This window comes from Anopheles stephensi, chromosome 3 (genome assembly GCF_013141755.1).
Source record: "Anopheles stephensi strain Indian chromosome 3, UCI_ANSTEP_V1.0, whole genome shotgun sequence".
Taxonomy (NCBI): Eukaryota; Metazoa; Arthropoda; class Insecta; order Diptera; family Culicidae; genus Anopheles; species Anopheles stephensi.
The window spans coordinates 50,135,272-50,162,092 of NC_050203.1; the positions used below are offsets into that span (position 1 = coordinate 50,135,272).

The window sequence follows — 26,821 nt, forward strand, 5'->3', positions numbered from 1 at the left end:
ATACACTCATATCGATAAGATTAAAGTTCTGTAACCGTAATCGAATTTGTTGGGTCTAATTATACTTTTTTTTTGCAAAATGTGAAGTTTCTCCACTCCACCCAAAGAAACTCACCTGAAGATCCATTTGTCTTATGCACGGTTGAACCTAGCAAAAAAAAATCCTAAGCACAAGCAGGAAAGCACCGAAAACGGTTCATTTTCTTCGGCAGTACGAGCGCACGCTTCGTACAAAACGTACAAAAACCGAACCGGATACGCACCACGATCCGTAGCGTTACCGTTCCGTTTCCATGGAGACAGAAAAACCCCTCCCTCTTTTCCACCTTTCACCCAACTCTGCACACCGAGCACCCTAAGGCGGCCTATTTTTGGAAGGATTTATCGATTTTTACTGCCATGGTCTTGCGCGACAGGACCTTCGTTCGGCAGCTGAAGAGACCTGCAGACTGGGAACACACATCATGGCCGGAGGAGGCCTATAGCAGCTACTACAAGGTACATCAGCAGTTCACATAAAGTGGTGTACCGCAGGCCTACTGCAATTGCCATCTGCTACAAACCGAAGCAGCTTTGTGGGCTTTGTGGCAAACGTTTTTTGAGCTTACTGGTCGCTCTGTTCCGCAAAATTGTCTTTGAACATTCGCAAACTTTTACTATATTCTTGCAAGCTTTAAAGTCCACTGCTTTCCCACAGCCCAGCAGTAAGCAGCATGAATATTTATGTCGCATGAATATTTATCTTCAAGCAACATTTTTTTTCCAAAACCCACACACCCGCAGGACACGTACACTTGAAAGGGAAAAGAAAGAAGAAAACATGATCCTAAAATTTGCTTCATATTACTTAAATGAAAATTTATGTTTTTCAAGCGTGGTTCTTGAACAAAAGAAGGCAAAACAAAAACTCACCACCATTCGGGTCACCTTTTTCGGGTAACTTTCACTCTCGACGGGAGTAACACGACGGTACGAAACAGTGCGGCCAAAAAGTATCATAAAATGTGGCACCAAAGTAACGGCAGGCTTTTGTGTGTGTGTTTGTGAAGAGTTGGATCCTTTTGCTCTTTTTATTTTACCTCACTCTTTTACTACCGCTCGCTCTTACTACTACCTATCTCACTCCTTTACCGACTGAGTCTCTAAGCCTACTGCAATCCTCGAAAAAAAGGGGATCTTCTTTGAAATGGTTTTCATTTTTCATGTAGGCTTTTGCATCTCCAGTATACTTAAAAGAAAAGCTTTGCTTTTAAGCTCAGCATGATTTCGTATCTCCCTGTCTCGCGCGCTCTTGTGTTTCTTAGAATCCGATAAGTTTAATTTGCAGTCTAAACATTTCATTATATATTAATTAGCATGCATGCATTAGAAGCTGCCTGTGCTTGTGGCTGCTGCCGAATTCGATAAAACCGCAACGCATTTTGTTGTGGTTTCATTTCCCACGTCCAGCAACCCGGGCACCCGCATCATCGCCACCGGCAAGGTTAATTGAAAACGGAAACTCCCAAAACTGTGCCTTCGCAACTCCTCCTCCCCCCAAGGTACAAGCCGAGTTCGGGGTGGGGAGTTGTTGCGTGTGCAATTGGTGAGACCTGTCAACGATTTGGGCAACGCGGTCAATCGACCCAAAAGTGCAGACAATGACAATGGCCAAATGCTTTTTTGGTCCCAGGGTGGGGATTGCAGTTTTAATTCCACCCGGAATGCAGCCAACCGTTGCCACCCCGCCGAACATGCAGCATCGGTGCCAGCTAACTGTTACGGCGGGGGGACGTGTTTTGTGTGCCATCACAAGTCCGTCCCTGTAGAGCGGGGAGTATCGTTTTAAGCGAGCGTAGGAAATGTTCTGTCCACTACAGTGTAGGGAATAAGTTTGGCACTTGGAAAATAAGAAGATTTATTTTTAATCATAAGAGACGGCTGAGTCGTATTGCTTACAACATTAATATGAAGTTAAGCAAAATAAGAATAGCAAAAAGTATATTACAATCTACCGAGTTTTTTTAGATTAATTAGAAGATTTAGCTAGCTTAAATAAGGCGTAGCGATTTTATGTAGTCTTCTAAATTAATAAATTACGATATTTTATACAGATCGAAACCATCTCCATCATGACATCAACAATCAGGAAGAACTGGATTCGAGGCAAAAAACTATTACGAAGCAGACCCAGGAACAAAACCAAAAGTTTTCCTATCTTTAGAAATATGATGTAAATACGATTGACTTAAAATACAAAACAAAGAAGTTTCGAAGAGAGAGAATAAATCCAAAGGAAAAACGGAAAGTAAGTGCACTTTCCAGACCTGGACGTGAAATACTATCGAACTAAAGGTATTTTCAAGTCCAGAATGGCCTAGTCCTCTTGAGATTGACGACACAACGAAGAAGCAGCTACCACTTACAGAGTTTAGATCCATATAATAAAATATGCAAGTTCATTGTGAAAATGTGCAATTTCGTAATGGAACCTTGCATACAGTAAGGAAATATTTGTAATGCGGCTGTGGGATTTGTAGAAGACCAACCAGTCAAAAGAATATCTATAGTTGATTGTATGGTTTGATTGATAAGTTCCACACTGGGTTAGCAATATCGTATAGTCGATATGGAACATTCTCGTAAGTAATTCATAAGATTCCTTTTTATGCATCGAAATGATCAAAATGAATATGAACTAGCTTTGAACATCGCATGCTACGTCATCAGATGTTCGGGTTGATACTGCTTACGCTGGACAAGTTTTCCGGTATACGAGTGCTTCCGTCGCTGCTACACGAACAAGAATTCGCTTTCCGCTGTTCGTCATATATCATATATCACAGGAAGTCTTCTTCCGTTGCATCAACATGATCGAAGCGGAGAGGCATCATCCGTTAGATCGATGGGACCGGAGGTAGATGTCTCCTTCCGCATTCCCAGACATCTGCTTGGTGGCTCTGTTGTATTTCAATCGGGACCTAAATTACGGTCGCTGCGTAACTTGCATGATATAAATTCCTTGAAGTTATTTTTTGTTAAGTTGAGGACTGATTAACAGCTCTAAGGAATTCTACATCAATTTTGAAGTCGTTTTCAAAAGAATTAATCTATCTGCGTTTACGGCGAAATGAGCAGAGGTCGTAGAGTTTTATGATCATCTTGTTTTTCGTTACGATCATCTTGCTTCGTATTGCTTTGAACTATTAAACAATTATTCTATCTTTCTTATTGCACATTGATAATTTGAGAGTTCACTCACTAGGATTTTAACTTAAATGATTTTTGAATGAAGGATATGATATAAACCAGAAGCGTATTTCAATGCATTATTAAAAACAAGATACTTTTCATTCCTACAATTAGCGCACTTAACCGTACATACATAAACGGACCGCACTGTACGTGTCCAGCGCTACGGAACTCCTCGGGACCGAGGTGCTCTTTGTGTGAAATGATTTCTATCAGCGCATCGCTAGCATAAAACATTATCCAAAGTCAAACTAGGTCATACGGCAGCACAGCTCATGGTGCTTTTCACACTGACAATTGAGATTTAGCACTTCTGGCGGGCGGCCTGTTCACCCTCGATCGCCTCACACTCGGCTTTTTTTGTTTTACTTTTGCTGCAAGTTTTATCTTTTCCATTATTGAGCATGAGTCGCTTTATTTTTACATGCGCGCGCTACACACGAGATTATGCTTGCTTTTGTGTTCGAGGTTCAAAAATAACAAACAGTTTTCACAAAAGGCACAACACTTCGCTTTTGTTGCGAGCAATCGAGCAATGGCCAACCAGGACCGTGGCTGGCTGTTATCTGCTGGTGTCTGAGCATGGAAGGGAAGTCAAGGGTGTTATTCAAGATTTACAAGGCAGTGATGCTGGCGCAGAGCTTAGAACATAGTGGCAATCTACGGTTAGAAAGGATGTTAGTGCACAAGTGTTCATTGTTACGGTTTATTGTTACTAATGAAGATGAAAAGCGTGCTGCTACTGCTCTCTTCTCTGATGTGATATTCACTCCAATGTGTTATGCTTAGCAATATTCAAACGAACAGCAGCTGATGCAGTAGGTGATTATAAAACCGAATTAATTTACTATTAAAAGAGTAAAGTTGTCTGAAAAATACTCCTGCAATACAACAGACAATTTCTGAAGAAAATCTAGCAAATATTGCCCATTTGTGGCGAACGGAATTAAAACGAACAGAACTACCTCTATTATGCATTATTTGCGTTTGACACAATACATCGCACAAGTCGGTAGATTGAAGAAGGGACCAAGTAATAAAAAAACACACACAAAAGCATCCCTTCCTGGCGCTCGCTCTCTCTCTGTTTTATCAAAGAACAGAATATTACAGCCATTCAGAATGCAATCGTGCTCATTGAATGGCTCCGGGAATGGCACTTTCTTTGTTGTTAATCCCTCTTTTCTGCAGCAGACGGGGACCGTCAAGAATGGGAAGAATTAGATCAGTAGGTCATCATACTCGCCCGGAATGAATGAGAATTCCTTGCCGCAAGGAATGGCACGTGTGTGTGTGTGGCAAGTGCGCTTGAAACGCAAAAAGAAAACTCCAAAGTGTCATAACGAAGCAACGCGCGATAGGGAGGCATCTTACGACCCAATCAAAGTAGGCAGCAGGGTTCTTACTTTTCCCCTTCGCGTGACCAGTTTTCCACAAGCAGCGAGAGAGAGAGAGAGAGAGAGAGAGAGAGAGAGAAAGACAAACTCACACACACACACACACCAATATAGTGTCAGGTTTTTCCCACCCTAGAACATTTTCTTTGTCGCAATGCAATCGATGACGTCGTTGTTGTTCTTTCTTGATGCATCCGCTTGGCTCTATTACCGCCCGAGGCGTAAATTCATCCCTTCAGCCCACCAACAACCTGCATCGAACGAAGGGGACAACAAACATACAGCCGAATACAAAAACTACGTCTTCGACTGGCATATCAAGCGGTCCAGGTGGAATGCTTTAGGGTGATGCGATGCGATACGAGCCAGACAAAGCGTGCCGGACGTATTGCGTCGAAAGAGTCGGTGCGGATTGCTCTAAATTACGCCGCAACTGGCTTGCAACGATGAAGAACTGGACTGGGGTTCCCTCCCCGTCCGACTGATGAGTCATGCTGGTGAACGATTCTCAACTCGTTAGAATCGAAAACAAAGAGTTGCATCAGTTTAGGTAAAATATGGCTCGACTATGGATCATATACTTCAGCTACTCATTTGTCTAAATCATATTCCATCGTCATCATTATTGTTAGGAATAAATTCTGTTCCCTCATTTTCGTATACCACTGTATTGATTTATCGTAACCGGGATCAAAGTATGGAAGTCCTTATATTAAAACAATATCATTATCGCAAGATACTAATCATTACAGTTCTGTAACAAAAAAAGGGAACAGGAAACGACAACACGGATAGTTTCCTACAGTTCAGAGAGTATTTGAAACTTGGCAATACATTATTCATAACTCATTGCATAAAATCCTTCACCTTTCTCATGAACAGTGCTGATGGGGCTTTAGAATTATTTTTGATCTAGGTGAAATGTTCATTATAGAGGGTTATGTATCTATTTTTTTACATTGAGCTCCGGTTTCCAATAAACAAGCTACAGAAACAAAGCAAACGAAACGATAATTAATATTAATTAAAGTCGACGTCTTAGACTTCCAGGCAATATCGACGTTTTCATCCCACCAGAAAAGGTTTAAACATATAGATCTATTATAAAACCACACAAGAATAGGTGACAATAAGGCGTCGATTCGTCATAATCATTCTCAGAATATTATAAAATGAATTCATATTAACTTGTGTGGGATTCAGGATTTCGTATCATAGAATGGATTTTTTTATTCATTCGGTGGAATGTTTCAACTGGATAGTGGAATTTTCCAATACTGTTGTACAAAGTTGCAATCATACAATGGAATATTGCTTTCAGTTAGTGCAATTCGCTTTTGGAGCTTTGCAGTCAGCCGTAAAGTTTTTCTCGCGTATTCGGCCTAATTCTTACTTACCTGCTTATCTGGAGCTACAACTGCTTCGTAGTCTTGGACTGCTCCAACAACCATCTAAAACGCTCACGAACCAGCGTCTTCGTCTGCCTTTCTGGCGGATGCGTCAACGCTATCACTCAATCCCAGTTTTCTGCCCACCACGCCTCCTCTGTTCGTGTGGGCGGCCTAAAAGGACTTTATGGGCTGGTTTGTCCGGTGTCATTCTCATGACATGATCAGTCTACCAGAGCCTGGCGAGTCTAATTCGCTGCACGGTGGTGAGATCATCGTACAACTCAAAGAGCTCGTCATTAAAGCGTCTCCTCCATCGTCGTCCTTCAACACACACGGGGTCTCGAATGCGGTTTCGTCAGTTTTGGACGGAGTTCATGTCTCAGAGGCTTATGCTAGTACTGGGTCTAGAAATGATCTGTACAGTCCCAGCGAATGTTTAATGTTGTGCTGCTTCAGGCCAGGCCTATTATAAATATAAAAAAACTTCAAGTAACTCTTTTTAATAATTTCTTATTAACTAGATTTATTTATAATTTTGTAAGCCCTCAGCACGTAAAAACACACGCTGCATTTGAATGCTTCACGAAGCACATACACAAACCTTTTCGCTTCTCCTTTCCAACAACGGATTGCAATATTTATAAAACAGTGAAGCAAATCAAACGATTGTTTATGGAACGTGTATCCCGGGCAAACCCATTCCCACTAAACTTCTTCACGGCTTTGCGGGAGCAAGCATTGATGATTTCTTGTGATGCTCGTTTGCTGAATGCGCAACGGGAAACTGTGAACTTCAAGTGAATTTCCAACCTACCAACCAAATATACATTCATCTCTCTTTCTTGATGCTTTCGATTATGATTTTAAGTTAATTAATTGTTAAATGGCAGACGTATATTTCAAGAGTTAAATATTTAAAATAAAACAATCTTGATAGAATTATTATCACGACAAAGATGAAATAAATTGATCTATCTTTTTAACCTAAACTAGTTAGCAGATTCACGGAGCTGCAGCGGCAGCGGTGTAAGAGGCAGCCTTCATACAGCAAAAGCAAGGTTCTAATCCCATCCAGAAAGTTCCTCCATAGTACGGACTGACTATCCAACTACGTGGTATCAATAAGTCTAGTAGGCCAGAAATGGTAGGCAAGACCTAAGAGGTCGTTAGGCCAAGAAGAGAGAGCGATAGAGTTAACAGAAAGATTAAAAATATATTAGCAAAATTCAACATTCACTTACTCACTTCAAGCAGTAAGTAGCAGTTTACAGAACGAATCAGCAAGAGAAAACAACACTAGTCATGCTTGCATACACCTAAACCAGGAAACTGGTCACGTTTGGCCGGACGTCTCACTGCAGCACACGTACTGTACAGTACAGCCCGTGGGATGCCGTTCGATATTAGTTATTTATTTACGAATCAACCTCCCGTCTGTTTGGGGCACTGCACCGCCGGACCAGTGTCGGATGCGTAGGATGTGGTCCATTGGCAGTGCATTGCTCACCGGTCCGGGGACGCATACGTACGATCGAGCCCACAAACCGTCAACAGCATTTTGATTGAATCCACTGGCGATGGATAAATTATTAGTCGCATGAAGCAGCGCAAGCTAATGATTGCGGTCGGTCGGTCGGTCGGTGGAAGGATTGGGACAAGCCGTATGTAGGTCACCTCGGACCTGACCCGGCCGAGTGTGTGGGTTGGCATGTTTTATGGTTAGCGTTTAGAAGCAGGTTTTTGGGAAGGAATGGCCTTAACGAGGGTTGCTGCAGCACGGGCTGTTCGTTACCGAAACTTTGTCTTTGCTACTGCCATATCGCTTCAAGATTTTGTGTGCTCCATGAGTGGAGCAGTGTGCATTATAATTGGGAAAATTCTCATCCGTATCGATGTATGCTTAAAACGTTGTTCAAAACCCTGAGTTTGCTTTAAATATTCAATTAATTTTAAATGGCGGGTTCTTTATTGGTACGACAGCCTGAGGATGTCTTGTTTGGTTGATTCTGGATATCCTTGACGTGACTTTCCAATAGCTGGATATCCAATCCTGAGTTTGAAGATACGGTTCAGGCGAGGCTCAATGCAGTTGATACTGATCTGACGGCAATTAGAAGGGATAGATATCGCTTAAGACACAAGCAGTTCACACTGCAGTCCTGTTATAGAATCCCATCCGAACCACAACCCCTTTACACTAAGCGTCAAACAAGACGGAGCAATAAATCAAAGAAGAAACATAGTTTTCAACTTGAAACAAGCAAAACCATTCATTTACACTCACTCCCATGGAAGTATGTCGGTTGTAGCATCGCCTCTTTTTGTTCCCCTCAGCTCAGCTACATGTCATGTGCTAAACGAACCAACCGCCCCTGTCCTTTGATGATCTTTCTCGGTACAGGTAAGCTACGTGATACTACGTTACGTGCCCATACGCTGCAGTGCGATGCAGTGACACTGCACTATTTATGCAGAGCAAACTGAAACCTTGTCTGTTCGTTTCGTGCCCTTTGCACAAGCAGCTCGTGTACGTGTGCGATGTGAATAAAAGTTTTACATCAAAAGAGTTAATGTAACGAAATCGTTAACCTACATGCGGCCATTCGCTTTGCAGGTTATGGGGAGTTTTTTGTTTTGTGTTTTGTGCTGTCGCTTTCTCACTTTTTTCGTGCGATTTGGCTGACAGTTTTGAATTCCTTTCGAGCTGCCACTTTTTGCTCAACTTGACTTTTTGTCAGAAACATGTTGATGGTTTCCCTGTTTGATGGTAGTAACACTATATTTTTTTTTACTATGTTTGAGTCCAATCTCTTTTTTAGGTTGGAATCAATGCAGCGAAGAAGAAAGAATGCCCAACGGTTAATTTTCCCATAAGTTGGTTACTGGATTAGCCAACGCCTTGTCTCTCCTCTGTAGGGTGAATTTCAAAACTTCAGAATGAGCTTCGTTCCAGATCTAGTTTGGCAGACCTGATCGGGGGCAACGCTACGTCGAGTCGCAGGGGCCCAAGATGAATTTTTAACAACAAATTTTTGTTCTGTAGCTCTCTGCACTAACTATCCCTTTTATACAAATGACGATCTCTTGGAGTTCTTTAAATCACCGACTAGACATTGACATGATTCAAATAGAATCAAATAGACATTGAGCACCAGCTCAAGATTTTTTTTTATTTACAATGCTTGTTATTTATTTATATTATTTATGCAATTAATTTTTGGTCTACGTCCAAAGCATGTCGACGATCTTCGAGATTTTCCATGCTCTGCTGAAAGATATGTTTAGATATAGGTTCTTCTTCTAGGCCTGCTCGGAGCAGAGCACGTCTATAAGACATGGGCACGTCGACGTCCCTTTTCTACGAGTTCGTTCTGCTCCTCTACGTCTCGTGCCGAAAGGGTCACTGACGAGCACCTTATCACGTCCCTTTAGCCATCGTATCTCTCTGGTTTTGACCACTGTAATCTTTCTGCTTCTAACACAATTATACTAATACTTACAAAAATGTTGCGTATCATCGGTTATGTTTTCACATTTTGTGAAGATATCACATTCGATTTCCTTGACAATGGCACACGTTTTTTAATGGGGATGATGAAACTTAAATGCTTTAAAACACTCATACCATTTCGCTTAATCAACTTTCAAATACTTTTCTCAAATCAAACAATCAAATACTTTTTTAAATTTAAACCGCTGGAAAGAATGGCAGATCTCATCTCAATCCAAAAAAATGAGGAGTATTCTTGACGCATGGGTTAACATAACCCGCGTTACGAATAAAGAAAATTATTTTCAAGCTCTGGAGCAAGCATCTGAGGAAAATTTGACACGTAACACCTTACAAGTCTGTACCAAAGCGCCTGCAATAAATAGTGGAGCAGACTTCTAATCTTCTTTATCTTCATCGGCACAACGACCTCGAAAGTTCACGGCCTGCCATTTCAAGTTTTCTGTGACTTGTGTTTACCCGCTTTGCTGGATAGTTAGTCCCGCGTATGGAGTGGTGATTTGTTAGGGGATTTGAGCCCCGGTCCTGCCGTGGCACCGGACCACTCCGGCACACATAAATACACTAATAATGCACAAATGAAATTAAAAAAAATAATTAAACGAAATTGCCATAAAATAAAATGCGCTAAACACTCAACCCACACTGTACCCCGCTAATACACACTCGCACCCAGGGACAGATGGCGGTCACTAGAATAGAAACAAAAAACAAGACTGACAAATGTTTTAGCCGAACTGCAAACATACACCGGTGCACGATACAACATTATGTTGATGCCGAAATTTGCCCCAAAACATAGCGGAAAAATGATCCACCAAAGACAAAACAAAACCCATTCGAACGGTAGTTACCACCTGTATGTGTGTGTGTGTGTGTGTGTGTCGCTGGCCCGAAACCGCATCATGTACTTACTACTTGCCTGGTAGCTGTTTGCTGTTCTGGAAGTGGACGACCATTTGTCAACATGCCAGACGAGGGTTGGAGTAGGTGGGATGGGGCGAAGCGGGGTGGTTGTTACTACAACTGGAGCAAATAGGAGCAAAAAAAAGCAACGTTGCGTCTAGAGGAAACCAAAACAGACCGACAAAAAAAAACAACACAAGCTCACACACCAACCGCCAAAATCCAATCCAATGTGCACCGGTGGGCCAATGGTGATGTGCCTACGCAAAAATGACGTACTGGAAATGGAAAGTGTACAAAAAGCCTGGCATGCTGCCCCAGGGCGAGGTAACGGGATCCAATTTCATAACTAATTTTAAAAGGCTCGCTCGTTCATTTCATTTACCGATTGGTTCGTTTGTTGTTCGTTCATTCGAGGCCTTTTTTTAGGCAGTTCCAGCTGTTGTTATTTGATGCATTATGAGCGAGGGTAGCTGTGTGTAAGACCAGAAGGAGGAAGAAGGGATTGAAGTGCTTGTACTGTGCGAATTTGCATTCACACCTTTAATTAAATTATAGCAATCAATTTAAGGTTATAAAAACAGCTTACTTTTACTTACTTTAATCTACCATAAAGCTTGTAAAGGAAAACCTTTAAAATACGACCATTTTTTGTGGGACGTTCTCCGAGCTGTTCTCGGCGCTGTGGCTGTGACTTCCAATGCTTCGGACCATCAACATGTACACACGTTGCCGGCTTGTGGGTCAACAGCTCATTTTCATGCCCAAACGAAAGTAGGTTAGTGAAGCTTTTATACCGTTTGCCATCGGGTTCGTGCGGAGCGCTTCGGACCCCTTCACTCCGGCCGCGCTTGCTGTGCTGCGCTGAGTGACTCTCATTGACCCCGGCGTGGTCGGTAGTTTTCCCTTCCCGCTGTTACCTAGTTGGGGCTTACTAATCTTCCCCGATGGGTTCCTGTACTCTATCCTTTTTTTTAATTTGAATTGATTTAAATTATAGATATAATAGCTTGTACAATAAGCTTCTTCATTTCGCTTCCCTCACTTTTCCAATCTTACAGAAAAAATAGATATTCATTGGGCAGTACTCACATACACATGTTGTGAAGTAGCAGTAAGCAAGGGCCACAACAAAATCTGCTATGCTCTGAGGCCAGTCCACTTCTGATAGATGTGCCGCTGCTATAGGGGACTCTGGCACATATCCTTTTAATTCTATCATCCTTTCCTCCACAACAGACTCGCCTGCTTCAGCGGTGTGGGGGCCGAACTTTCGACCGATGTCCAGTTCACGACCATTGACGCGCCTATGCTGTTTTTATGCTTCTTCATACCTATTTTCTTTTACCCAACATCGGTATGTTATCAATACTACTACTCCCCACACCAACACACCCAAAACGAGGGAGGTAATTTATGCAATTGCATTTTAAAATTTAGGTTTGTACGGCCATTTCGGTTCAATCGAATAACGACGGAATGGACCAATGGTACGAAACCATCGTGACTGATTGGGGCCTAACACATGCTAACTGTAAAATAACAATTTGGGTTTTGTTTCTAGTAAGCTTCTAGCGGAAGAGAAGAACAATGTGATAATCAGAATAGACCAAAAAAGCAAGTACAGTGCATACACGTCTGGCATCACATAGAATAGAAGGTGAGTAGTGCGAACGGGGAAGCTTCTTCAAGCATTATTAAGCTTTTTGTAAGTCTTAAGGTCGTTACGAAAAATATATTGTCGTATGACGATGGTTTTAACTATGGAAGCCAATTAACAACATGTACCGAGTAGTATCATGTAGTAACATGAACTGAAAAGTAGAAAAGCTATTCATTAGGACAAATGGATTTATTTCAACATGTGAAACTTGGAAAAAATCATAATTATTTTTTTTTCTTCTTGGAAACAAACAGAAAAAAGTTTATATCAAGCTAAGCTAACTTAAGTCAAGAAAAACTACAAAAACAGAAGAAAACAAAAAAGTAACAAATTTAAGAGAAAAATACCGTCAAATATAAAAGCAAATAGTCGAAACTAATGCAAAACTACAGTAAAAACAATGAAAAGATGATAACAGTTAAAGAAGTTTGTATAAACAGCTATACATTTTAACAAACCATTAAATGTTTTGCATACGATCTCTGGAAAATGCTTTCGTATATGACCATCTACATCACAGGCTAATATCCCGCTGTCATCACAAAGCTGCTTTAGAAACATTACTTTTCCTTCTCTATAACACTTGATTATCAGAAAAACGGCTCAAAGTTTTAAAAAAATAGTTAAAGTACTATTTGCGTACCTGTTAGCATAGAACTAATCTGAAATAATGATTTTGGAGACGGTAAGGACGCCGGTATTTACACAGAAGTACAGGATATGGAAGTAAGTTTAAAGGTACAAGTAGGCCTAAACCCTTCTATAAAGCAAAAGAAGAATCTTCCGATTAGATCTAATATTACAGAATAAAAGAACTAAAATCTGTAACAAATGTTTAATCTCTAGAGTAGTGGCTTAGAAATGAAGATTCTTACACTTACATTAGGTTAAATTATGAGTATTATGGATAATTGTTTTCACAAGCTTTTTGATGGGATTTGACGCAATTATTAACTAAAAGATTGCCGGTCTTCATAGGGCAGGACCGGGGTTCAAATCCCATCCCGTAGTGAGAACTGACTATCCAACTAGGTGATATCATTAAGTTTAGTAAGCCAGAAATGGCAGGCATGACGTTAAGAGGTCGTTTAGCAAAGAAGAGAGAAAGAAAGAGAGTAGCTAAACTTCTTACACTAACATAACGTTAAATTATAGGTTTAGTCATTTATAAAATTATTAGTAATTGTTCAGACAAGTTATTGGTAGCTCAATTATCAAGATAAGATTGCAATATTGCAGGCGAACGTTAGGATCTCGGTCCCTAGAGAATCGATGATTTCTTTAAAATTTAGAGAGACTGCAAACAAAAAGCAATTCACGGCAAAACAAAAAGCATTCCATAATGTTGCTCGAGCAATAAAACAAGTGTCTCAAAGTTTAAGACAATATGCGATTTCAATTAAAGAAACCATCGCAGCAATCTGCGTCTTGTATGAGAAATACTGTAAATACAGTCTCTCAAAAACCCTTCAGCCACAAAATAAATGTTTAACTAATTTAGTATGTTGAGTTCAATATTGTTATACCGTTTAAAGACCACCAACTAGCGCCTGATGCAGATGTTTACGACGTCATCCAAAAATCATTATTTTCTAAAGCAAAGTTTTACGCAAAACTGTCCTCTCTCTGGACGGTTCCAAGGCTGAACTCATAATTTTGTTTGAATACATTTCACCAAAACGCATCGCCTGCTATCTGTCTAATTTGTGTGTCATTTTTCTAGAAAACTTCAACACAACATTTCAACCCCCTCTAACCGATGTTGTGGTTTCGGTGAAACCCTCGAACCCCATCCGCTCCTCTTCCAATGCAACTCTCCCCACCGTTACTGCCACTTCGAAGGTTCGGCAGCACGGGATTACGCCACACGCCGTTTCGAGAAGAAAAAAAAGACTCGTAACATTTTCACCTTCTTTTTCACCCGCTTTGCTCCGGTCCGGTCCGTCTTCGAACACGCGGTGTTGATTTTCTTCCCGCGCTTTTACCCACTATTTGGTGTGTGACCACCGACTGTTCCCCTGCACATACCCTGCATCACACACCGATCGGAGTGGTCAGTCTCCAGCACACGGCTGGAAGTGTGGTAGGGGACAAGAGGAAAGAGCGAGAGAGAGAGGGAAAGAAAAAAGGTTGGTTGCGTTTTTTGCGGTTTCCGTGGGTTCGCGGCGGTGTAGCCGCCACTAGGGAGACCCTCATCCAACAACGGTGGGCCCCAAGCTAGGGGGCCCCGATTGCGTGTGATGTGAAAGTTTCTAAATAAAATTTATTTATTTTACTTCATGGTACCAGCAGCATACACACACACTCACAAATGCACGGGCATAAAATGTTTAGCTGCTCTTCCCATTGCGATCCCCAGATGCTTTTCTGGCAAAAAGGTTTGTTTTACGAAGAGGTGCGCCGTAAGATTGTTTGAAGTCAAAATTTAATTTATATCGCTTCTCTTGTTTGGAGTTTTCCTTTTTTGTATTGTTATTTTACCTTTAATTTATGCTATTAGTAGGGCTCGTGACCGGGTGGCGGCTCATTAACGTTTTTTTTTTTTTTGCAACGAAAAGCCAACAATCAATGAAATAAAACACATAAATAGGCATCCTTCTTTTCGTGTTGTTTTAAGAAAACCGCGTTGTTAAGAATAGCAGGCCACGTAACAGATTGGGTTAAAGAAATTAGATTAAACCGACCCTTTTTCTAAGGATGCTTTGGTATCAACGGTGAGGCTCTTTTTCGGCTCTTCCGAATAATTGACATGCTTCACGAAAACAGATCGTCTTACTACACCGAAAGCATTTCAACCATGTAGCTTGATTTAATAATCTGCTTTAAGAAGGTAATGAGTTTTGTTACATTTTTGTAATGTATGATTTGTTTTGGTACATTAGTACTATCATAACTGCAATTTTTTGTCCAGTCTTTCTTGTGACTAAACATTTGCTTTGAAAATGAAAGGGAGGAGTTGGGGGTAATTTTCACTCGGCAGGAACCGGAAAAGAATCCTGTGTGGTCCGTTTTCCCCTTAAACATAGAAATTATTATTCCAATTATTGGCTGGTCGGAGCAAACAAGCTAGAAATGGCAGGCAAAATTCTCCCGAGCTTGTGGAGCCAAGAAGAAGTAAACAGTTTTTACGATCAAATTGTAACTTCGTGCAGGTTACCTCCGCAAAACCGGATATGATTTTCAAATGAATCAAGCAAAAATTCGTCTCTTTTTCCAATTTTTCGTTTCAAACGAACGAACAAAAAGCTGTAACTAATTTACAATATCGTATCATCACTTTTCTTACTAAACAGGTTCTATAATCTTTTCCTAGTTTGAGGCTTCTGGGAAAGGCAGTTTATCTCACCTTAGACCTCACACTTCTCTTCTATCCATGCGAAGAGTCTGAAAGGATTTTACGGGTAAGGTCGTCTGGTGTTATTCTCATGACATGACCAGTCCACTGGAGTTCACGATTGTAAGATAACCGTACAGCACGTAGAGTTTTCCATTGAAGCCCCTCGATTGTCCTTCTACCCATTCCTTCTAAGCACGGCTAGGATGGCTTCGTCATTTTTTAATAAAGTCCGAGGCGCATTTTAGTAGTGGAATTGTACATGCTCTTCAAAGTTTCGTTCATTTCGTCCGTTGTTTGGAGTTGGGGGAGCACTCATGGCACGGTTGGCAGGGAGAACTCTTCATTTATGTCATGGATGGCCAGTTGATTCCTGAACGACTTCGAAGGTACGATCACCTATCTTAAAAAATTCTTCTTTTTCGCCTTTGGCTCTATAACCGCAAGGTAGTTCGGCCTGACGTTTCTGGCTTTTTTGGACTAGATTTTATCCGTAGGGGAAAACTGTCTAGACGGGATTCGGTGTACATCAATCTTAAGTAAATCAGTTTTCGCTCGTAGAACCACTGGGGTGGTGCCTTTACCTGATAAAAAAAACCCCTATCTTTCTCCAATAAGAGGGAATTTGCTCGATCCTTTGAAGTTGCTGGTACGTAGGAGAGCCGCAACCAATGATGCTTATACCAACATCGTATGCCAGGATCAGGATTGGTCTCCGAAATTTCCACCTCAGTCCTTTATATACTTGGCAGCTCTTATATATATCTCATAATACCTTAACAAGTGCTGACTGATGTTGAACCCACGACTTGGTTGTTTATTAAGCCAACTGAAGAGATGGACTATAAAAAAGTTTATTATAAAATTTCGATTGAATTAAACTTAATATCTCACTTTAATGATACCTTTAGGAAAAATCATCCTAAATGATAAAATTTTCATTAAAATAGAGTATAGGAAACGCGTAACGCTGTTGAAAATAAATCAAAACACATCCTAGCTGTTCGAAAACACATCCGCTGTCCCGAACAACAATTCATCACCGGAAGTAATTCACACAAATTACCGAACCATCGATCGATCCTGTTGTTACTGGTGTTTAGTTCTGAGCCCCTAGCTAGAAAAACCCTTCCCCGTTGCACAGAAAAGAACCGCAATCGACCAGGCCGCGTGTGTGTGGTTCAACGACCGGACCCCATCCCCGAGATTCCATCCCCGATCGTAGAATTTTCCACACCTGCAAAACGGTGGCTGCTTCTGAGTGTGTGTGTGGAAAATAATGCTGTCGAATCGGGTTACGATGCGAATAATGCAAAGCAAGCCCATTTGCATCATTTCACGCCCCACTGCGGCCTAATGTCACTTTTCCGAGGGCCTTTGCTGACCATCACCTGGTTCGGCCTGATTTTGCATCCTGGCCGCTGCAAATAATGTGTCAAAATCTAAATAAAATGCATCGGTCTGATGAAAATGGACAACGCTTACGGTCGGCGCTGCTGTCCTGGGCATTGGTCGGCCGTGCGCCGGTGCCGAGCAAGGCACCGGCCTGTCCGCCGACAGTGTCGTCCTGTACAGAGCCCCAAATCCTTTTGCAATCCTTTCAAGCGGAGAAGGGGAGAGCGATGACGATGGGATGGGATGGCACGGATGGGTACGATGATTCTATTTTTCCTTGCTATTTGCGCAAATAACTCCAATGCCACACAGACCGACCGTGCCGCCACTAGCGTGCAAATGACGGACCGAAAGCTTTAAACTGCTCATTTCGCTGAGTGGTAATTGCAATCGATGGTGGCACGAAGGGAGCGCAGTGGCACAGCAAACGATGCGGACCCAGCAGATGGACACGAGTGACGGTGCTCGACACGCAAGCATACATGGACGCAGTCGTTTGACATTAGCATATGACCTGATCGTGCTCGTCGTGGTGTCCACAAGGGTGGTGATGGTGGTGAGGAGCATGAAAAAGGCCGATGGGGGGGAAGCGAGGTAGGGGAGGAGAAGGCAAATGTTGTCATCAAATGAATTAATTCATTCTCCCCCTTGATCCATCATCCACACCGTGCACTGGCTGGCTGACCAGTCGCATGACGCATCCACAAAAGCAAACTTGCGGACACACACACTCACGCATTTCAATGTTTTGCCCGAGCCCGAAGGTGGGCTAGGGAGCAAATTAGGGGTTTCCCGTGGAGGATAGTGCCAATAGTGGGCATGCAATACCTTCCGCCCGGGGGAATTTTCCAACGGCGGCCCCACGAGAGGAACAAATGTGACAGCTTGACATTATTAGTGCGATTAGTTGGTTGGATTAGAAAAAGTTGCTACCGATTGTTTTCTTTTTTAAGTAGTGATGTTCGAAAACGGATGGAATTTGAGGTGCAAAAAGTACGTTTCGAATATTTAATCACTTAAGATATTTTTAAATGGTTAGAAAAGTCAAAATTGCAAATCTTTCAAATAAATTTACACAAAATTCCAAAATAACATTTTTTATTAGGTTTGAACAGCTGACCTGGCCCCGAATTCCTAACAATTTTCAAATATTTAACAGATGAAAAAAATCACCCAATATGAATAAATGTCACATGTACTAGTATTTCCGAATACACGCAGTCCTCGATAGTTAAAAAATATAATTTGGCAAGCTTAAATTCATAAAATGGAAATTGTTGGAAATTAGAACGTGTGACGTTTAGCGCCATCTAAGGGTCGCGGATAGGTACTAGAAGTAAGCTATGCGCAATTTGGTCGCAGGCCCCAGGTGAAGGATTGTTGGATTCCGTGCACATGAAATGCATCGCTAGTGGAGCACTGCGACTGGCAGTGATAGACCATGGAGAGAAGTATACGAATGAGTTGAGAAAAACCCAGCAATAGGCTTTGGAGTCGAATTCTTTTCACATCCCGAGAATTGTCCAAATGGAAAATCTTTCAAAGGTCCTTGGCGGGTAGGCGATTAAAGACACTTTCCAGCGTTCCATGACAAGTTCAGACTGATGTACCAACCAGTTTTGCCTCCCTTTTCCTTCCTCCTTCTCTAACAAAATTCCCGGAGTAGGCCGTACCCCACAGAAATAACAACATAGTGTAAACAGTGATGGACAATAGTTCGATCGTTCGAATCGAATAGTTCGAATCGATCGTTTTTGTTTTTTCATTTGAGTTGAATTTCTTAATCAATCAAGAAATCGATTCTGAGTATCTTTTTTGCTATTGTAATGAAAATATGGTCCAAAACATATAAGACACGTGAAATTCGAATTTAACAAACTTAGACTGCTTATTTACCAATTTTTTACACAGTTTCGGGCATCCCATCTTTCTGCTTTTCATCTGTGGCACAACCCAGTTTTGTTACCAAAAAATTTGGATGATTCGTAAATTTTATAAGAAAATAAAATTGATATAGAAACTCAATATTCGTAGACGCAGAAATTTTAAGATCGCATATAAAAGTGAACTTATTGTATTGTCCAGCACTGTATATGCTAGCAGTTAAAGATTAGTTCATTCCAGTTTCTTTTCCGAAAGGAGCCGAAAACCTCGTAGATTTGTTGAACCTAGTCTAAAGGGAAATCTGACAAAGAACAATGACCGCAAGTTCTCCAAAAAGCCGAACAGATTTTCCACAAACCCATTGACCAATTGTTAGCACTTGGTCTGTTACTTTGGACATTGCTTTTGCTTAAGTGTGATACAGCTCTAAGCAGGAGAAAAAGAAGTAAAAGTGCACGTTTTAAGCATCACATGCACCACACAATGTAGATGCATAAATCCTACTTTGTGGATTATATTTGAGCCTAGGTTTGATCGTTCCATTGAAGGAACGGAACGAACCTAGTAAGTTCGGTGCGATATTCCCATCGCTAGGAATACAGGTACGCGATAGCGATCTGTATCGATAGCGTGTAAAGGGGAATACCTTTTGAAGCATTTTCAAAAGCATACTCCGGTTTCAGAAATGACAAAACTAACTCCAGAAGTAAGTGAACAATTTTTAATTCAACCTGTAAAGAGTCGCAAAAATGTAACAAAGTAAAATGCAATCCACCCCAACGAATAATGCACTTCACCGTAATTAAATTGATTTGATTACATCGGTAGCATTGAAATAACCTTCTGTAAATCCTCGTCCGCTCGCCTTCATTTGAGTCTTTTGTGCTTTGTGCGGGATTAAAATCATTTAATTTTATTTATTTTACTGATTACATTATCTTCGCTACCGAATCCTAACCTAACATTGTAGAAAAAAGAGTTAAATGTACCGAGTTCGAACCATTCGATGCATCCAGAGGGGACAAAAGATACTATGAGTGTGTGGCACAGGGAGGGAGGGCAGTTGTAAATCTAGCAGCTAACCATGTGACATTACTCGGGATCGCCAGATGCCAATCGCCGTAACGTCGCGCATTGCGCAATACCCCATCCATGTGTGGCCAGCGGGGCCGAGAGTAGCAACGATGTGCGCGGTGCATCCCTTACGATGCAACCCCCACCGTTGCAGTGGGTTTTGTGCATCGTCGTGCCAATGGCAATCGTAAATCAAAGCCCTGGCCTCGTCCATCCGTGGCCGTGCGTTGATGTCGGGTGGCGGTAGTATACAACTAGAGATCCATCAGACTCTCTTGGAACCATCACCTTCATCATCATCATCAGCAGCAGCAGCAGCATGATCAACCTCGACAACGAAGTAACGAGCGGGGTAGTGCATCTAAATGGCGAGGTGGGAGGGGGGTATACTAAGCACAGCACCTAGTGCAATTTAAAAATAATATGTAAACGACACTGCTGCACCCGGCTCGAGTCGCGCTGCACTGCCCCCCGGCTTGTAACTCGTGCTTCACCTTGAGCGTGGTAAAAATTGAAAATATACAGCCCCGTGTCCCGTTCCCCGATCGGTGCTTTGTTTTTAGCGGCTAATGAAGCAAACTGCATGCAACACCAATTGCCAGCTCGCCCCACCGCACCCTACCTCTCAAGTCGCGTTGGGGCTGTGGAGTGAAGCTAAATGCACACTACTTGCGAGGTTAGAAGGGTGACTACTATTGGCTGTTGGCAGCGCAGGTTCGTACCGACAAAGTGCGAATACTGTGTAGATACTAACTAGCGTCGTTGATGTGGTTCTATTTAAGGTGAGATTGATTCTTTCGTTCGCTTTGTTTGTTGCGGCAGGTGTTATGGTCAAGGTTTAGCAGCGTAAATGGCGGCTAGAATTGTGTCATTAGGGAAGAACCCTTCAGGATTTGAATACATTGACCAAATAATGGGCAATTCGATAAAAAGCTCGTGCTTTATAAAGAGTAAACGGAGATTATTCGCGTGCTACAGATGCAATATGGGCCTCAATTTTTGTGAAACTACTACATTCTACTACATTCAACAGATTTGCTTTGACTATTGCTTGAACGCCAGTCTTGAGGCTGGATGGGCTTTGAAGCAGTTGATATTATTCTCATGGCATTAAACTGCAATACTCAGAAGCTCATGTAGACCAGACGACCGGTCCTGATATTAAATTTCGCAAAGCAAACTAGGCAAATGTTTAGTTCCTAGAATTCTAGAGAGCTCTCGTTTACTAAATGTCATCCATTTGATAGATGATCTAGCATTACCGAGCAAGACCAGGGTTCTGCCAAACAGTACCCAGCTGTCTCTTTTTGCCATGAAACACATAACTAGGTGAACTTATAGGAAGAAGAATTCGTAGATGGATGTATAACAAACGAATAATTTTAAGCACCTTTTGATTCATTCAGAGCACAATAAAAAAACCAGAACACCAGGTCCAGGTGACAAAGCAAACATTTAACTGCTCGTCCATTAAAGAAAGAATTTTTAATCTTCCTCCATGTTCCATCAAGTCCAGCGCTGGTTGGCACTTTTTTGCCTGGATCGTGTACGTGTCTCGACCATCGCGAAAAGTACGAACATTCCTGGATAAATTTAAACATTCCATCACTCTCGAATGCCATTCAGTTTCCGCATTGTTTTATGTTTTTTGTCATGTCCATCAGCCAAACCAGCGCTGACAGTGCAACAGAGCGCCAAAAGATTTGGTAAAAACTATTCCGTCACGGTCTCTTGCTTCGTCCTTTAAATGTCCTATTTTATTGAACAATCGATGTACATCGAAGTGGCAAGGTATGGAAATTGAGGTCTAGGTGCTTTAGTGTAATTAGTTGGGAGAACTTTTGTGTCGGTAGTTTCATTAGATGCAATCCTGATGTCTTTGTAGAACATTACTTTCAAATCGTACATAATAAAGAATGTATTCCTTATGCGCTGTTCAGGTCCTTTTGCATTTTTTACATAAACGGCTCCAATTTCACCTTTCTTTGAATCTTCTCTTCATCCTAGTGCTAGAGAGAACCATCCGAGACTCAGTGGTGGAAACGTTGTGGACCATCTTTTATGAGACAATTCTGATTTTGACTCATACACCTGATATGGAGCGGGCCCGGTGGCTGATGCGATAGTGCAGAACCACAAATGCAAGGCAAGGCAAAACCGGGGTTCAAATCCCATCTAGGCCGTTCTCCCACAGTGAGGACTGACTATCCAACTATACGGTAAGAATGAGTCTAGTAAGTCAAAAATACCGAAAAAGACGTGATATTGAGACTCATTATTTTGAAGCTATTCTGTGCAGTACAAGCTTACAATCAAAGCATCGAGAGCGTACTCGAGTTGGAGATTGATGAGACGTAAACCAAAATGATGGTGCCAATCGACCTTTAAGTTGGAGCTTTATGGAACATTTCCAATCTGTCATGAGAATGGCACCGGACGACCCTGTTCTAAACGCTTTTCCATCGCTTCCAGATGAATAAAGAACTGTAGTGATAGAATGTATACGTCTGATAGAAATGCCAACACAGAATGACGGCACACGACTATGAGAAGATGAGTAAACTGCTTACATCAGAAACAATAAACCTCCTTTACATTCTCCTATAGATATCGAAATATTGTTTTGTTTTGTATTTTATAAAGTATTTCTTAATCTTCTTCTTCCTTGGCACTACAGATCTTGAAAGGTCTCACAGCATGCCATTTCTGGCTTTCTGTGGCTTGATTTTACCCGTAGCAAAGTAGTTAACCCTGCGTACGGCGGTCTAGATGGGATTTGAGCCCCGGTCCTGCTGTATGAAGACCGGCGCCGCTGTCGCCTTGGCCACTGGACCGCCCAATCCTACCGGAGCGAGTTCTACCAATTATCCGGACAACCGATAGAGAGGAGCGAACTGATCACTGGAATATTTGATGATGTTAAAGTTGTGCATGCTTATGCAGTAATCCGGTCAGGCTGTTCTATGGAAATTAAAAAAAATGTATGCTTAGAAATAGAAATAGAAAGGAATCACCCACTTAGATGTATTACAAAATTCTACAAAGCGAAAAACTTATTGCACAATAATATTAGACACTTGTACTCTTAAGCGATGCTCTATAAAAATGGTATAATTTTTCTAATAGTTAACAAAGGTTGTGCTGTGTACTGACGTTGCAGTTACTATTACACACATGGCATTCAATTGCACGATGCAGTTTTTTCTCGGAATATACTATGCAAAACGATAAAGAACCTACCGCCTGCTTTACAAATGTTTAATGCTAGGACAAGAGATGAATACTGAATGAAAGCCGTGACAAATCACTTTATTATAATGCATAACTAGAGCAAGTTAAATTAATCATATTTTTAATCAAGTTCAAGTTCTCGAAGATTTTTTTTGTTAGAATACTAAAACCTCCAGTTAGTCTTTTTGTTCGTGCTGTCCCACAACAATGAGAACGCACGCAACATAATTCTAATAGACCAGTTTGAAATAGATATACTTGTCATCATATTTACTGCAAACAGCGCAAAGAAAGGGCCCCACCATCCTGCCCCGTTTGCTAGGTACCAAGTACAACCACTCCACCCGGCTTGCTGGCTAGTCAGGCCAGGAAGATGATCCGCTTAACTTCGCCCGATGAGGTACAAAGCAACGGAACACAACATTTTAAAACCATCGCGCTGAAAAAGGCAAGGAAAAACTGCACGGGCCGATGGTCAGTGGGGATAGCGCGCGGAGCCGATATTATGTTCCATGGCGGCAAGCAACAGAGATCCTGCGGACAGGTGAAGACTGACATTATACCATCGCCGTTGGTTGGATCGGTCTTACACACGAACACAGCAACAAAGAACGTTGGGATGGTTTAGAAACCGTGCCGTGTGGTGGAAACAAAGAAGCGCTGCTAGAAACGATGGAGCCGTCATACATACAAACATATCCCAGTTGGGTATAGCATTTGCTTGCTTTTTTATGTTGCTGGTTCGGACTTCGGGGAGGGGGAGCATAAGAAGGACGGGGGCTTGCATGGAAGGAGTCAACTTCAATGCGCATGATTGAATCAGTATCCCCTCGGATCCCGCTCCTCCTCCTCCTCCGGGGGCTTCCGTGGCCCCAACCCGAACCCCAACGTTGTTCCCTTTCTCCCGCTCTGCCCTTTATCTACATTCTAATGCTTTTTGCGTGCTCTCTCTCTCTCTCTCACTCTTTCCGGCTTATGCTGTCTTCGGTGGATGGTTTTCGATCTTTGTAGCTCAAAGCAGCATTGCTTGGAGCGCTACTTGCTGTTGTGTACGTATTATTTTACCGAGGCTTGGAGTAGAAGCACAACATGAATTGATAAGTGCGTGGAGCGATGTACGACTACACTTATTAACTTATCACAAAAACAAAATGCTTTGTATTAAGAGGTTTGCAAACAGTATACAACGTTCGGTTACTTAAGCTAAACCTAAATTTGAACCCGGCCGTACTTTACTGCTTATTGCACACAGTGGGCACTCCGTAGAGTTTGTTATGTAATGGAGCTTCTTACCCTCACCACCAAAAAGATAGCAGCTTTTTCTCAACCTTTTCTCGCCCTTTATAACTTCAACCGAGCCTTCCCATATCGTCGCTTCCAACACATTTTCCGCACACAGACACAGAAAGCTACCCTTCTCTATTCACCTTGGCCGTACGCGCTCGCATACGGACGTGTTCGATCGAGGGTTGTGTTTTTCTCTAATTCTCGCAACAAACTTTCAAACTCCATCTCAGCAACCAAAGCCCACCCACCACCACCACCAAGCAGCAACAACACACCCTATTAGGTCGTTATTTGAACCTCTTCTGTGTGTGTGTGCGTGTGGATGTTGTTCGCGCTACTCGAGAAGTAGGCCAGCAGTGTGATAGAAACACATCGACCGTTTTTCTTGCAGCAACAGCAGCAGCAAAGGAGCTTCGCTGGAGACGATGGGTCGTGGCGGGTGGAGTGATGGGAAGGAGCTGGGAGGGGAGGATGTTGCCGTTGAGATGCGGGATGTGCTTTGGAGTTTGAAATTGTTTGGAGCTCTCTGTAAACAACGTAAAAAAGAGAAAACGACCCAACGACCACGATACTAACACCAGCTCAGTAGTCCAGCAGCAACATCGACGATCTAATCAACCACACACAAAGGGACGCAACGCGATAGTTGGTAGGAGTTGGGTGGTGGAGTTGTTAGGGTAGTGGGGTGGCTCACCGAGCTGTAGAGCGAGACAGGAAAGGAGCGCTTTCCTAAGCCATTCTCTTGCTTGGTGACCTAAACATATCGCTCGCTGTTTGCCGTTTTCTAACTTTTTGGAGCATCAGCATCACAGTAGCCCTTCTCGTTCTGTCCCTTTTTCTCCAACCAAAAATTGTGCTCTCTTTACGCGGTTTCTAACACGCTTTCACGTTCGCGTTTCTCTCGCCGTGTCTTCCGGCATCGAGCAGTTTTATGTAGCCTTCCGTTTTGTCCGTTGTTGGGGTTGAGCGGGCGCTGTTGTGTGCATTTTATTTTATTCACTTCCTCTTCGGAACACCCGTTTTGCGCTTATATTACACACAACTTTGTTATCTAAGTATCAAACTCCCCCCTCAAAAAAACCTACTCTCTCAAATGCAGAAGATAAAGCAGAAACACCATAAGCGCCCATACTGTTGGCCATTTTATGCTGCCGAGTGCGTGTCCTTTTTTCTTTGTCCGATTTTTGTGACCGATAAAACGCACATATGCTGATAAACATGATATTTGTTTTGCAGTGAAGAGAGTGGACTCAGGGGGGGGGGGCATAATGGAAGGGAGGTGGTAATTGTGGGGATCATATCAGCAAGCGTCATCCGACAATTCGTATGTTTTCCTACTGCTGCAAATAAGAGACCTCCGAAATTTCGTTTGATCGTACACAGAGTTGTGAGAGGAGAAAACACATTTTAGTGTGCAGGGTTCTCCGAACTGCGGCACACAAACCTTTTATTTTATTAAAATTTATAAATTATTTGCATATCCTACTCCTGCATCCTACTCCTCCTGCATCCTGCATATGCTACTCATAAAGAGTGATAAAACTTTGACAGAAAATGAACAAAACATGAACAAATATCATGGAAGTTAGCTTAACTTCCGGACCGGACCGGATATAACCGGACTTAGGTTATATCTGTGCTGTAGTTTATATTATAACTGATGATTTTCAAGCATATAAGTTTAAAAGACTTTTAAAATATTTTCAATAAAAATAGTAAAGTTACTATTGAAGACATTTTTTTTTAGATTTAAGAAACGATTCACGTAAGCCTAATTACGAAAAGAAAACAATTCTAATGCTAATAGCAATTGTTAGTCGACTGTTTGTTACAGAATAAGTCTTTGTCAGAATAAAAAACGGAGGAAAATAGAGCAGAAATGGAAGGAGTGCCACAGAAATTAACACTAAAAAAAAAGTTCACCAAAGTTATTACAGGATCTCTTAGTTTGTTTTTGTTTTTGGAATTACGGCCGTATGTCTAACGTTATTGTTAGTTAAAAACTGTAGAAAATTAGCATTTATATAAAATGGATAAAGGAAACTAAAATGCAGATCATAGATTTTCAATTGAAAATAGTGTTAATATTTTATATAATTGCAGGTTGTAAGCTGCTTGCTACATTATGCAGGAAAGGCAATTTATTTCTGAAAAAACTGATCACAGTTATGCATAAACACGTAAGTATTGTTTTTTAATTACACATATTTATTCTCATTTGAAGCATGGCTTTTTAACATTTTTCAGATTTTTATTTTTTATTATGATCTGATCTTTTTGTGAAGTCTTGTACGTCTTAAACCCAATATGTGGGTTTATTTCCCAATATTGTCCCCCTTGTCTTCTTCTTCTTCTTTGGCATTACGACCTCTAAGGACATGCCTGTCATTCCTGTCATGCTAGACTTAATGATGCCACGTAGCCAGATGGTCCCAGTCCCTCCTTGTATTAGCGTAAACAAAATTAAAGTGTAGTTAAACCCAGTTCGAGAAAGTTCCGCAAAAAATGGGAACATAA

At 41.7% G+C, this 26,821-nt stretch overlaps 1 long non-coding RNA gene across 1 annotated transcript; it reads right to left on the reverse strand.

Moving 5' to 3' along the window:
- Window positions 1-16,406: 16,406 nt before the first annotated feature.
- On the reverse strand, window positions 16,407-17,290 carry LOC118514594. Its single transcript, XR_004906679.1, has 2 exons — window positions 16,919-17,290; window positions 16,407-16,854 (listed from the first exon to the last, which is right to left on the reverse strand). It is a non-coding gene; the product is annotated as an uncharacterized LOC118514594 (long non-coding RNA).
- Between the last annotated feature and the right edge of the window lie 9,531 nt (window positions 17,291-26,821).